Raw genomic sequence first — 15141 nt, forward strand, 5'->3', positions numbered from 1 at the left:
GCAGAACCAACAAATCCATCAGCTAGAAGGGTAACTCTTTTGGATCAACTATAACAACAAAGTTATAAAAGATATAAAAAATGGAATGACACAGGAGGACTTGAATTTGACGAACCATCTGACATGTTATTTGTTCACTACATTTTTACAATAATCTGCAATTCACTTAAGCATTTAGTTTATATTACTGTAAGTCTTTTATAGTTTTATTTCAAACTTTTGTCAAATGTGGAAAAGTCTTACTTTTATGTATAGCAAGTTTTTTAACTCATTTTTTTAAAAGTACTTTTCTAATCCTGCCCAGAAACAGATGCTGTTTTGGCACAAACTATCATAACTGCTGCGTTTCTGGGGTTTTCTTAACTCAACACAAGACCCTGCGTATTCCAGGAGATCAAAAGATCCCAAGAAACATGACGCATCCAGGTAAAATTGCCCAAAAGCCAGAGGGTGATCTGAAAGTCTGCCATACTTCATGTGGCCTGAAAATCCACAGTTAGTTGTACACAGAAAAGGTTTCTAAAGATAGATCCAGTATGATGTCATCATTTACCTGTTTAAGATGAGTTATGGTGAGTGAAAAGCCATCGTATTCAATCCATGACTAAAACTAGATGAATCGATATTGAACTTAGGGAAGCCAATTTTTAGACCAAAAATAAAATAATCAATGCCATTCCACATTGCTAAAAATTTTCATTATAATTTGCAAGAAATTTATGTGCCATCTTTTCTGAATTCAAACTCAATCACACAAAAACACTGACAAAGTTTGTTCATCATCAAACCAGAATTCTACAGGATTACCTGCAACATGTAGCTTGAATAGGTACTTGCATAAAGAGTAACCAGTCAACCTCATCCATGTAGTCACAAAATAAATCAAAATGTCCATCTCTGAACCACTATGATCTCCAAAAAATCTATCTGTTGGTGGTATCTCTTCCTCTGTGGTATGTTTAAATAGTATATTTCATATTCATCACTGCACACTTCATAACCTGCACTTATGTGTATATGCTGGTTGTATCAAAGGATACAGCTTTTACTGTAATTTTAATGAAGACTCTCATTATAAATAATTTTAATAAAGTATCAAGCATGCACCAAGTGTATATCATCATTACCAATAATCCTCTATAGGTGGATGAAAAAGTTATATCTTCAGCTGCAAAATCAAAATGCTGCAAGTCAAATTACTTCTCAAATGTAACTTAAGTGGATTATCTGCCCTATATGCCCTCCCCCTTCCACCCTTTACCATCCTAGCAATGTCATACCCCAAGATACCTGTGTTAACTTCAACACAGTGGAGACCACAGAGAAAAGACTGTATTAACTTTAACACAGTAGCGACCACAGAGAAAAGACTACCCTCATGACGTAACCCCAGACTAAAACCTTCATTTTCAGTCAATGGGGGCGAAATGGAGAAGACTGTTACACAACTCTCTTTTACTCATCTTCCATTGATACAGGTATATACTCCAATGTGTCTGTGGTACTTCCTCCCATGACATCTATCCGACCCACTCCTCCCACCCTTGATCTTTGGCTATATATTCTATATACATGCCCCATTTGCTATTGTGTGGGTTGCCTAACATTACATGGCTTGGTAAAGTTGTATCCGGTCTCATCCCTGCGTAACCAGTAAATCATTTCTGTATCTTTGCTTCAACTGGTCTGTCTGTGCATGGTTAGTTTCTTAATGTCAAATGTTAAGTTAAGATGCCTGTTACCTTATCATAGGGGTAGAATTAACTTCTATGCAATAGTTGCCCTCTGAGTAAGACAAATGCAATTTCCACTTGTAGAATGTGAAAGCACTTGTAAAGTAAAAGCCTACCACTTGCTCTTTAGTTTGCACTAAATAACATAAATGGTTGAACTTTTACAGATTCTATTCTTTTTAAATGATGAGTACAAAAACTTGCTCTCTCTCTCTCTCTCTCTCTCTCTCTCTCTCTCTCTCTTTTGATAATTCAGTCTTTCAAAAATAAGTACTTCCATTAAAAGTAAACTTCAAGTCACTCAATCATCACTTTAACAATTTCATACTCTTTTACCTGTCTACATTCACGATTTATGTTCAGCGATTTCCTGTAGTACTAAAGCAGCCATTTTGGCATTTCACTCCATACATCCTGTGTGCGCCTGATCTATCAACTTCTCCAATCTATGCTTTAAAAAAACAACTCACCTTTCTTCAGCCAACTCTTACATAAACTGTCAGGTATCAGTGCTAATACGATCTCCCAGGGACTCCAATAATTTATTTTTAAAAAAAGATGGCGCTGATCCTTAGTTAAAAATTCCTGAATGAAAAATCCTTGTCACCATTTGATGCTGAACAGAACATCCATCAACCAGACACCTCAAATTCATCGACTCTATAAACAGATCCCTTAATATGGAAAAGGAAAATCTTGGATGTGCATTCCTGAAATTCTATCTCTTTGGCAACTGACTTCCATCGGCCACCCTTGCCCGACTTCCACAACCAGTGTATAAACATCAGGTAAAACCACATGGTGGGAGGGGCCTGAACAGTCAAATATGTTCAAGCCACACCTCTGCCCTAAATGACACCTGAGAACTAACTGAAGAAGATGAGCATCAGATGATAAGGACCACCTCCATAACATGACTGACAGAAAGAAGGAGATGATGATGATGATGATTAAGGCTGGGAGAAAAATAATCGACTCTCAACCCCATGTTGTGAAACGTGGAAAAGGTGTCGAGAACCAAAAGGAGATTATCCCCCCCCCCCTCTTTATCCACCTAACTGACAGGTTAAAGTTGGAGAAGATGCTGAGACACAGGCTTACAGCCTTAAGCAAAAACACCTGGATTAACTTAAGGCCAGGTAGAGGAAATGAACTGCCAGTGCAAATTAACTGGAAAACCAGGCCACTATTGGTCATTCAGTAAAACCTTTGCCTGGAGAAAAGCAAGCAATCATATCAAGAATCCCATACACCCAGGTATATTGCAGCAATTGGGAAGAGGTATGGTACACCCAACAGGGATGGTATTTCCAACTCCTCAAAATGGTTTTTATGGCTGTTTGTTCTTCTATATAGATCTGCTAATTAAGTTATCTGCTAATTAAGTTCGCAAAACATGCTTAAACATCTTTCACTCTTTTGAGCTTCTACACATATTCCACAAGTTCAACGTGCCATTTTTTAAATAACAAAACACATCTCCCAAGCTTCAGTTATGTTTGACTCTTATATCAATTGATAAAATGGTCAAAACAAAATTAATATTAAGTTTCATTACGATCAGCCAAAGAATGTACTATTTCTAGAACTAGATCAAAAATTCAAGCCCCTGGCAAAATCACACCAAATTATTACTTTCAGAGACTGCATACATGTGTGCAATGTGGTCCATTCAGTGCAGGTCAGAATATTTGACCACAGGTCACAAGCAAAAAGTATAAATCACGTCTATACCTGGCACAGGATCCCGATACCATACCATACCAACAGGTACAGTGTCCATATGTTAATGCATTAGTGTTCAATATATGGAGATCATGCCAAAATAAATAACCGCATTTTGAGGGGTTTGAGTATTAATCTAATTGTCTGCTCCTGAAATTAGATTACTAAATAATTGGTAACTTAGGGTAAAACTTAAAAGAATGAAGAACAGAAGTATGTAAGAGCCTTGGTACCATGCACAAACAGTGTAATACCATACAATTAACAGAATTTTTTATCTAAAATAATCAAAATCAGACATGAAATGGAGAAATACGCTTTCTCGCTTTCTGGTCTAATCTACTTAATATTTTTGGCAGTGTGAGTGATGAGCAACAGTTATTCATGGCATTTCAATGTGTACAGGTATTTTAACTAAGCTGCTCCCTTACTCTTTCACACACTGAATCACATCATTATTCCAATCAAGTCACGTTCCCCACAGGCTCTTGGTAGATCTGGAACTAATCAGACAAGCAGATGGATTATCCCTTTCCTCACCTGAATCATGAATGTATGTCATGACAGATCTATATGTTATCCTCCATAGGTGAGTTCTACTTCTCTGGCTCACTCTAGTATCCCTTTCCCCATCTCAATCACAAATGCATGCCATGATGGAATTATATTTTACCCTCTGTAGGTGAAATTTTCCATTTTTGTATTTCATACACATTTATTAACAAATATAAAACTGCAAACAGAAAAACCTGCATATTTTAGATGCAAGCACACAAGTCAATTAATGGAGATGTAGATGGGCAGGTAAAGGGAGAGATAGACGGACGGACAGAAGGGCACTTCTAAAACATATACATCCAACTGGATGATTCTTTTATCAGTTCTAACATGTGTCGCACTGATGTTTGTTCTGATAATTGAAACGGTAACACGATAACTGTTATCAAATTATCTCACTGGTACTATCACCATCTTGTTCCTTATAAGAACTGTGTTCTACAACCAAAAACATTAATACTGCACCCAAGTGATCTCGATCTGGTCATTAAAAATTCAACACAAACACATCTGATGGAATTGTTTTATCTTTTCTAGGAATCAAGAACCAGCTTTTTCTAACTGGCTGATAGCATCACTCTTCTTCGTGTTTCTAAGGACAAACACATTATTTCACAAATGAAGGGTGTTTAGTGGCACTATTTTCATCAACAAGTTATATTTAGCTTTATGATTCTCTTTTTCCAAAGAAGCACTCAATTTTTTTAATTTTCTTAATCTTGTACATCAATCAAGACCACATCATGCTGTCAGTGGAAAAGATGAGAGTTTCAGCTGTGGTTATTTCTTAATGGGAAGGAAGAGGGACTAACATGAACAAGTCTAGTAAAATGATGGTTACTGAAAGAATACAGCTTTATAATTTTGACATCTTCTCAAAACTCAATGCCAGAGCATTACAAAAGCCCACTTTTGAACACAAAGACATGGCCACAGAAGTTACTTGAACAATCAATCAAATTTGACTTTACAAGTACTTTATGCGGGTTCTGTATGATACTTTGCTAAATGGATAGCATCAACCTCTTGGTGACGTAAAATCAGACTGTGAACAAACTAATTGGTAAAAGTCGACTGCTTGACCCTGGGCTTTGAACTATGCATAATTCAAGTGCAATCAACACGCATACAGGAGATTCAAGTGAATGGAAGCCATGATGCCAGCAGATCATGCCTGCAGTTTTTTTACCCCCTTAGCAACCACACAATAACAGAACATCACATTGGTATTCTTACGAGCAACCAGAAAGAGTTAGTGTCCTCCCATATATGTAAATATCGAAGTCTCAAAGGGTTCAAAAGGGAAGCCTGGCGCCACCATTTTCTACAGAGACAGAATGTAAAACAGATACATGTATTACCTGAGGTTGATAGAGAATATTTTGTGGTGTCAATTTTTTTTTTTTTTTTTTTTTTTTTTTTTTTTTTGTATGGTTAAATATAAAACTAAAGTATCATACATGATCCAAAAACACAACAGAGCGCCACACAGAACATACCCACATTCAAACTAACCCAGGAGAACCCTGATGCTTCAAAGTTAGAGGAAAAATGCCATGGTTTTATAAACGATATTCAGTCTTTACACCTAATACCAGAAGCTATATAATTTGCCTTGTGATGATGCCATTACCAAGATGATAAAAACTATGGTAGCTAAGCAAAATGAAGTCATCACAAAACAAAAATCTTTCAAATGAAAGGTTATAAAAGGTCTCTATCTGCCAACACAAGAAGCAACCCTAAACATTTTACAGAAGTCACTGCTAATGACAAAATGATGATAACTTTTTGACAGGGGCCCTAATGTTTGGATATGACAGAAACCTCAGATACAAAACTGGTAAATGGGATCTTTAATATACTTGTCAAGCTGGGACCTGCAGTAGTGTATCTGACATTTGATAAACTACTTGGTGCTTGCTGATTTTGAGCAAATGCAAGCCTGACTTAAACAACGTAATCTGTAAGATATATAAGGGTCTTCTTTAACATATGGATGAGACTGCTATTTAGTGAAAAAGTCAGAAAATATTGCGTGGGGTTCGGGTGCTGCCTAGGCCAATGATATTTTTGGCTCCCAAAAAGTTTGATATCCACCAATAGTTGGAAAAATCTCATGCCTGTAAACAACATCAATCTATTCAGTTTTAGTTTGAAATTGCTGTTAAACAGCAAACAGAGAGTAAAATGCTTTCACTACCTTAGGTTTTAACTGTTAATCTATCATGACGTGAAAGTTTACGTAATTTCAAACTTATGCTGCCTTCAAATTTTACTGACATTAAGGGAGACCCAGATGCTGGTTCCATGTGGATTTTATCCCATAAGTTTGTTTAAGTGAAGACGTAAAACATGTTATTCATTATGTTTTCAAGTAAAAACAATATGGTTATTGCTCACATAGGGTTTCAGCTACTGACTTTGGATCTTCTGTGGCCCTTGAGGAGTTTTGGGTAAAGCAAAACTATGGTGAAAATTTGGTTCAACAATCAATGAAAACTTTAAAACACTGAATGATAAAAAACTTTCACTATCAAATATTTTACAAGAAATCAAAGTTTGAATGCGAGATAGATGATTCTATTTCCATGGGACAAAAAGGTGCAATGTTGCAAATGTTATAAAAAACAACAAGTGATAAAATAAAGACAATGTGAATCTGCCAAACTGAATGCACATCATGGAAAAATACAACAGTGCCACTAAGGCAACAAAACAGGCATAGAGCTACGGCAGAAAAAAAAAAAATCAGGATGAAAATGAAGTTATTCCTCCTGAAAGCAGCTGCAAGACCTAAGCAGGATAATCCAATGAGTTCCCGTCCCCAAGGGAGCTATTAGTTTGCATACACAACAAACTCGCTGCAGATAACTGTGCCTGATTAGTTTTAGAAGAGGCTTGAAAAACCAGTAATGCAGTCACACTGCAGCTGAACTGTGTGCGTAGGGATTAATCCAAATGAATAAAATAGTCCCACAACCTAATGTGCCTTATCTAGAGTCAACTCATCAGTGCGGATATTCAATCAAAAAGACCCCGTTATCCAAATAATAGCTGACGTTCCAGCACTTATACCAGCAGAGGGTGTTGGTAGACCAAGGTGGCATTGATTTTGTGCTCTTCTTCAACATTTTAGAACAACTTTTTCCATGCAAATTTAGCATGTTAATGCATGCAGCAATGTCTGCAATGTGTGTGTACAAGTGTTTACAATTTCAGTTTTAGCCCAATGTGTGCACGCATGACCCTATTCTTAATTAGATAACCTGGGATCCTAAATTTTTCTCTATATATGTACAGCTTACCTGTGGATTTTAAACATGGAACATTTTTTACATATTGTATACTAGATCACCTAAATTACTAGCAAGATTCTTTCATCGTGTACATGTACCTGGTGAAAGCCGATGTGAAAAAAGTTGTGAGCAGCTTAACTAGATGGATACTACCTAAAAATAGCCTTAGCCTCCATATTTCCCTCTCACTTCTGCCTCACCTGGCTACAGATGACTGATGCCATAGTGTATATGACCCAAAAAATCTTAATTTGAAGACAGGAAACTCAATATCTTAACTACATCTACATACACCTGAAAGAGTCTTCAAATATATGTTATGTTACAATCTTAAAAAGAGGGAGAAAGAAATCCTGAACAAGATGGAGAAGAATATTTACCTTCTTCTGCGTATCAACAGTCCCTGGAGTTACGTCTGCCACTGATGAATTCTACCTTGGAACACAAATCACTCAGCAGACGTTCTTTTACCCTGGCTTTCAGCCAATCAACTCACAGGATAAACATGTCTTAATTTTGACAGAACTTGCTCCTGAATATTGCAAACTTGCTTCCTCAATGACACATCACCGTCAAGTTTGGAAACAATTTTTATGAAATGTTCAAAAACTGCCAACAAATCATACCAGTAATGAAGATGGGATTGGATTCCACTGGTGACTGGGGTGTTACTGTGAGTGCAGGGGCCTGGCCAATGGGATTCTCCATTACTAATTCAAGCCCCTGTTTCACCTTTGAATCTCGCTTTCTGCCACTGTTAGTAGTTACTGGTAACTACCTCATGATCTGAACATAACGTGGCAGCTTGCATGTTTTACATCAATAAGGGACGTACATGTAGGAAGCACTTTGTAAGGGGGGGGCAATCTAAAACAATTTGTGCTCACTTAGCAAGGACAAAAAGTTTGAATTTTATCACCAAGTGCTTTAAAAGTATTTCTTTGTGGAAGCAGACTTCAGTTTCTGGACAATTAACTTCCTTGTTAAATTGAGCTTCTTCTACAATTTACTTACTGTCAAAGTCTATGCCTTTATTGAGCTAAATTCCTATAATCTAAACTATTAGTGAAAAACCTTCAAGTTCATCTCCAATTACACTTCAATTAAAAATACTCAGTAGTCTGACCAACCATGCACTTCTATGATTTAAACTCTTAAATGTCTTTTATCAGCATCATATATACACAGAAAATCATAACATCATAAGATACATACCGTACAAGCAATGAGACTAAAATGCTGAACCCCACCCCACCCCTACCCTAACCCTTGTCTCTGTGAACCAAAACAGGTTTGAAAGTCATGTCAACATGCAGGTTTCATACAAAATTGAATTCAGATCAACAGAATACCTATCACAGATAGTTCCACTACCTTACTCACTTAGGTATAACTTAAACTCCATATCATTATCTGTACCGTCCACCTCAGTACACACCACACAATGTGAAGGCACTCTATGGACCCCTGCACTTCATCACAAACACAATTGGATGTATACTAGTTCCTTGGAGTGGCACTTATCAGCTGTATTTAAGCCCAAATGTACATGTGGAGTCAGGAAATCAATCAGTCATGTCAGCTAAACTACTCTTCTTAATCAGCTTTCACAGTCTTATAAACTACACGACTATTGACTTCCAAACCAAACAGTTTGTCTTGAGATGACCTATCATAATTTTGCCTAATTAAAGTTGAAATTTGCTTGTGTTTCTCTCCATTTTGCAAACCACAATATATCATCTTTAAAGCTACTACTGCATCCTCAGAATAAAGCTCAGTCAGCCAATCAACTTTATTTTGTAACTTTTTTAAGTAACACAATTCACTCAAAACTCTCAATGACAGTTATAGTGTTTTGCTACACTTTAAAATGATGTAAAGAAGTCTGTAATGAGATGAGACCATGGGGCATATCGTTCATGAAAGCTGTCAATACCTGACACAATTGCTGTACGTCCTAGGCATCTCCCTGCAGTAGCTGGACATGATAATCAGCTCCTTGTACCTCTGTCACATTTATTACCATATAAACTTACATAACCAGAACAGCAAAATTATCACCTTGAAAATGTCACACATGTACATGAGCTAGGAATAGGCCCTCATGCTGGCTTATTCTCAAACACAGCCTGTGCTTGCATGATTTTGTGCACGGAAGCCTTTTACTCAATCTACACCTTCTCTTTGCATATGATAAGTAAGGATTAACAGTATCTTTCATGAAGCAATCCTATCAAGAACTCAGATAAACATTTTTGATACTTGTAAGTGTGTTGTTATAGTATTCCTAAATTGATTGACAACTGAAAATTTGGACAGATTTAGATGTTTTAGCTTTCATTTATCAATAACTGAGTAACTTTATAACTGCTGACAGATTGACTTAATTGGCTACATGGCCAGAAGACTGCCTAATTGATTGCCTGATTAACTTAACAACTAACCTACTAGCTGACTAATTGACCAACTGATCATCTATTGAAGTGTCTTTCTGACTGATAGTTCAATAATAACAATAAGTCATGTTTCATCATCATAGTTCCTGATCAGAAATTATTTAAGGAATTTCTATGTCAACATGACATCAGATTCCAATTACCACCTTCCTCCTCCACTTCACAAAAAATTGCTAGGGTAATTTGTTTTTCATTTGCCTTTGTCAGAGTAGTCAAGTAGTCTCCACATTTTCCTATAAATAAGCTCTAATCAAATCTTTTGAAGTGATCGGATACAAGTTCACTTTATTACTTGATGAAACAGACATAACCTCTGTCGCCAAACTTCCAGCCAAGGTCGTAATTAAAATGTCTGAGTGTATTTGGACTATGATAGGCAAGGCTCCTACATAAGAGTGCACTTCCCCATGGCCAATAAAACCATCAGTAGCTTCTCGCATATCAATCTCATAAGAGATAACCCCTTGACACAAATGAATGACCTGTACCCTAGCCCTATATCAACAGTCCTCCAACAATTCCAGTAGCTCTACAATCTGCAAGGCCATTTGCTGTTGTGATGTAATCAAAGTGAATAAATTTCAATGGCACATAAAATAATTGTTTGGGGATCAGAAAATTTTTCCACTGTACTATTTTTAATTCTCCTCAAAACAATGGTGCATTTTTTCTGACAAAGTTATTTTCAGAGGGATAAAATGAGTTGCACTGATGAAAATAATCACAGACAGAAAAACATGTAGAAAGAGCAAAAAACAGTGAAAATTTGGCCCTTAAGTAAAAGAAAACACTACCACAAATGCTTGTGCATATATTATCTAATAGTCAAATTTAAACAATTTACACAAGTTCACGGTCCACATCATACATGGAGTCTAAGTGCATCTCCCAGCATCATAATCTTTGGTGCTAAACCAATACAAAATCAAAACAGAAGTATCTGTATACAAATTTATACTTGCACTACATCAGAAATGTTTATATACTCTACAAGGCGATGTAATGATTGTATATGTTTATTCAAACTAAACAGCTACTGGCCTGCCCTATAGTGACATTTTAACATGTCCAGAATCTAGTCATTACATGTGAAAAGTCCCAACAGTGAATCACATATCACTGACAGACACAGGAAATATATAATCAGGGGACCCTGACTCAGCATTACAAACAAGTATTGTTTCACATATTGAGAAAATGAAGCTTGCTGTCTATCAAAGATTAAACAAGCAAAAGCAATCTACATACCAGAAAAAGTTGCTGGCAGAATTAAAATGATTTTGAAATCTGCTCAGCATGTCAATAACTGTTTCAGAAATGCTCCTTCCGGTTCATTTTGTCATTTTGCAAATATGTTTGGGGTACCAGATCCTGTCTCATATTTAAACATTGAAAAAAATGTCTTACTGCAAATGCAACAACACAACTGGCCTCAGCCTAGAGACCAAACTGTCAATCAGTCTGTAAAGTTTCAAGGCCATGAAACAAGAAACTCCCATGCAAAACTATGATTCAGTCTTAAATCTTACCTGACTTCTGGATGGAGGACGGATATTGACAAACTTCAGCATAGTCCCTATTACAAGAGCCAATAGATTAGATCACAGCTCCTCTTTGGGGCCCTGGGTTAACCTAGGGCCTTTTCCCCAGGGACCTACAAGTTTGGCAGAAGTACCTTGATTAAGGAACAAGTCTTAACATCACAGCTCCAAGGTATCTTTCAGATAGGACCCAACACAGTCCAGCAGTATCACTTCAAGTCTTCTTACCAGGACAGAGAGAAGAGCACCTATACTACCTTAGGTAATACCTTAAGTAACTCACAGCACCTAAAGCAATTAACAATTTGTCTTTCTCACTAATGCTGTATACAGCCATTGATTCCATTAGTGTGTTAGTAATGGAATGGAATAAAGATGGAGCGAGAGACATGGGAAGATGAGCAGGTTGAGTATAGAGCAAACATACTTGGTACATATTTGCCACTTTGAACCATTCAAGCAACTGTAAGTTCTAGAACATTGGCTGTCTATCTAAACCTATGCTATAAAATTAACAGTAAGAGAGTTAAAAGTGATGAGGTGAAACAGGGGTGTGTTCAATTCCTAAGAGAATCTGAAAATTGCCGAAAATTCCATGAAAGCTGATAGTGCATCCCATTTGGCGTAAAAGATGTCACCGACTGTACTAAATTCTATCTGTTACGGTATAACTAAAATGTTTCTCCATCACGCTCCTGTCTGTTGCAATTTTATACAAGGAACACTGTTTACATGGGAAAAGTCATCTAGAGTAGCAAATCAGCCACAGACAAAACCAATTATCATACCTGTGTTTACATTCTAGGTAAATTCAAGCCAGTTTTCTTAAAACAAACTGCAGGAAACTGTAATCCCAGAAGTAATGAGTATTCTAGGTAACATCCAGAGCCCCTAGGCTTGATGAAACAGAATGAAAACAGCCAAGAGCTATCAGTGCAAAGAGCAATCAATTCCTTCAAGGGGAATTTAATTATAGAGAGGAATGGCTTCTTTTTGTCTCTACTTTAACATTTTGTCAGGTTCTTAGAAAGTTTTTCCTGAGGCAAATGTACCAATTCTTGAGGCTGGATGGGATGAACAGATAAATGAATTTCAACAACTACCAGGAAATGAGCTTTTATGTATGTTAAATTCTCCATGAAATCTTAGAGTGTTTGACTGTTTAGACTTTAACTGACTACATTTCCTTATGAAAAAAAAAATCATCACCCTTTGAAGTCAGAAGCTCACAAAAAAAGCTTACTTTAAAGAAACTTGTCCTCTACAATATTTTTCTTTGCCACTGAGGATGATACATTTCTTCAATCCGGGAAAGGGCATATGCTGCCCCTCTATTAACCTGCCAAAGAGATAGCAGGCAAATATATACAGTTTAAAGCCAGTGGACTTCAGTTCATTAATATCATAAGCCCTATAGGTTAACCTTTGTAAGAGAAATTCATCTATCAGGCTCCAAGAATTATAGGCTCCTGGAAAAGCATCTCACATTAGTACAATGTAGGCACACCCAATCTCATGTTTTGACTACTCTCTGAAATTTATAGAATGTTTTGAGATCTTTGTACGCAATTTAATATCCATAATCCTGTAAGGCTAAAATCCTGGTGTCTTCAAACATGCTACAGATTGACTCAAAATTGTTAAACTGACAAAAAATGCCTATTCCTTTCATCATGGCCAAGTTTAGAGAGCTATAAGAACTACTGGGGAAAAACATTACATGCTAGGTTAGGTCCAGAAAGTGAATACATTAGTGAATCACTAAGCTTTAGATCATCCCATAAGTTTCTCCATCACAGGTGCTGCTGACCTACGGCCACAAATGTCCACCCACTCTGCCAGTGTGGGCACAGGCTTGCTTCAGTGTTCACGAAGGGAGAGAGTAATTACCAATATTTGCCATATTTTTAATCACAGTTTTGACCTTAATTCCCCATTGCTCAGCTGGAGAAGTATTGGTGTCAATCATATAGAGGTTAATTACAAAGCTTGTTCCATCTTTATTTTGGATACATGGTAATGTATAAAACAGAGAAAAAATAACAAGATCTTCATTAAATCTAATTATAACTTGCTTACAAGAGAGCAAAACTGACAATAAAACTTGCATGGTTACTTTCCCATCATAGATAATAATAAAACAATATATTTTGTAATTAATAACATGGAAACTGTGCATTGTTGGTTGATCAGGTAAATGTCTGCAAACCTAGCAAAGGATTAATTTGAACCCATCATGCCTAAGTCTACTCATTAATAATTTTTTAAAAACCTTCATATTTGTTAAAACATTTAGTTGGCATTAATTAAAAGGGTACAATATTGAGATTGGTACATGATAATCAGTTTGATGTTTAAAAAAAGGAAAGGACAGTTGCCATTAACCCTGAAACTGCAGGAGAGAGTACAATGTAAGTACAGGTGTATTATTAACAGTGAGACATCAAAGGGTTGCCGTGTTTAAGCCTAATCCCAACACACCGGGGTCAGGAGAGATAAGAAAGATGCAAGCCATTTCTAGGGCACTCAGAACTGAAAATAATACAGTGGCGCTGACTGGAGGGTGAAATCGGAGAGCTGCTCAAAGTATAGAAAATACCATAGACTGTTCAGGAGCAGAGTTATTATCAAGAGTGGGTTTGTGACAGTCACTGCCTGGTTAAACGTGCGCCATGTGGCACTGCAGGTGCATGGAAACCTTGAGGATAGGGATCCTTTAAAAGTTGTTTATATTTCAAGTTAATGACTGCATAGAGTTTCTTTAAAAAAATAACAGCAGCACAGCATTTGAGTATTTGCCACTTTTAGTCTACCTATATACCATTACAACCCTGCAAAATGAAAACTGAAAAGATTTATTACACACTTCTATAAAAACAAAATGTTGTTTTCTTATCATTAACAACACAGAATGCTTTTATATTGTGAAGTAATAGGACGCCATCAGTTTAAGAAGCATTGGCTACAGCAAACTAATTACAGGTCATTTTACTTTGAAATTTAAAGGTACTAGGGATGAATTCAGGTCTTCTTAAGATGTTCAGAATTTTCCTTATGCAAAATGTTTTTTCTGGACTGGCTTGGAATAACTGTAAATTAGAAAAGAAGATAATCACACTAGACTGCCTAGTGGACTGACATCAGCGTATACCATGCAGACTATTACTAAAAGTGCCATGACCTGTCTGTGACACATAACAATACCAATAAGCTGCTGTGTGCGTAATCACCAGACATAGGACACAGTCTATCATACATAGTTTTGATAAGTAGACCAAGAAGTTATAACTTCTTGAGTAGACTAACTCCAGGAAGTGAAAACTGATTGAAGTTGTAATACTGCCCACACTGGAAATCCAAAGTTATCCTCATCTATCATCTCTGGGATGATGATAATAATATAGGGGTACAACAGAGTGGTCTTCTTCCTGGATTTTGTTCAAATGCAGCATTACTTTAACAACCCTGGGCATAGTCACGAGTAAACTAAGACAAATGAAAACATACAATGTGCACCGTTTTAACAGTCACCTTTTGAAAACTGCTTGTTGTATACTATTTAAAAATATCTCTACAGTTTGACTTCTAAAATAGTAACTAGGTTCACATACTGGTAGCTTATTTGTTGCAACATTTGGGAAACACACACACAAACAAATGCACACGCGCACACACACATGCAACACCTTTCCTTACATTCCTCAGCCCCCAACCCCCATTCTGCCTTCTCCCTCCCTCTCTCCTTCATCTTTCCCCTCTCTGCCATAAACCCTAAACCTTTACCAAGCTAGCCAAACCACATAAGCAGAGCTCTACCATATATTTA

At 36.8% G+C, this 15141-nt stretch overlaps 1 protein-coding gene across 10 annotated transcripts in view; it reads right to left on the reverse strand.

The window, feature by feature from the left end:
- The window catches only part of LOC106176690 (tensin-3), a 117937-nt gene that overhangs the window by 57084 nt on the left and 45712 nt on the right, over positions 1 to 15141 (reverse strand). For 2 of the 10 annotated variants that reach the window (XM_087006957.1, XM_087006955.1), the window contains exon 1: positions 7696 to 7873. The exons of 7 other annotated variants lie outside the window; for them this stretch is intronic. The gene's annotated coding sequence lies outside the window, so the exon portion shown is untranslated. Of the gene's footprint in view, positions 1 to 2203; positions 2474 to 7695; positions 7874 to 15141 lie in introns of those variants that run through there. One more of the 10 variants, XM_087006956.1, reaches the window with a different exon arrangement.

This window comes from Lingula anatina, chromosome 2, assembly GCF_051362555.1.
Source record: "Lingula anatina isolate TDL-2025a chromosome 2, LinAna3.0, whole genome shotgun sequence".
In the NCBI taxonomy this organism is placed as follows: Eukaryota; Metazoa; Brachiopoda; class Lingulata; order Lingulida; family Lingulidae; genus Lingula; species Lingula anatina.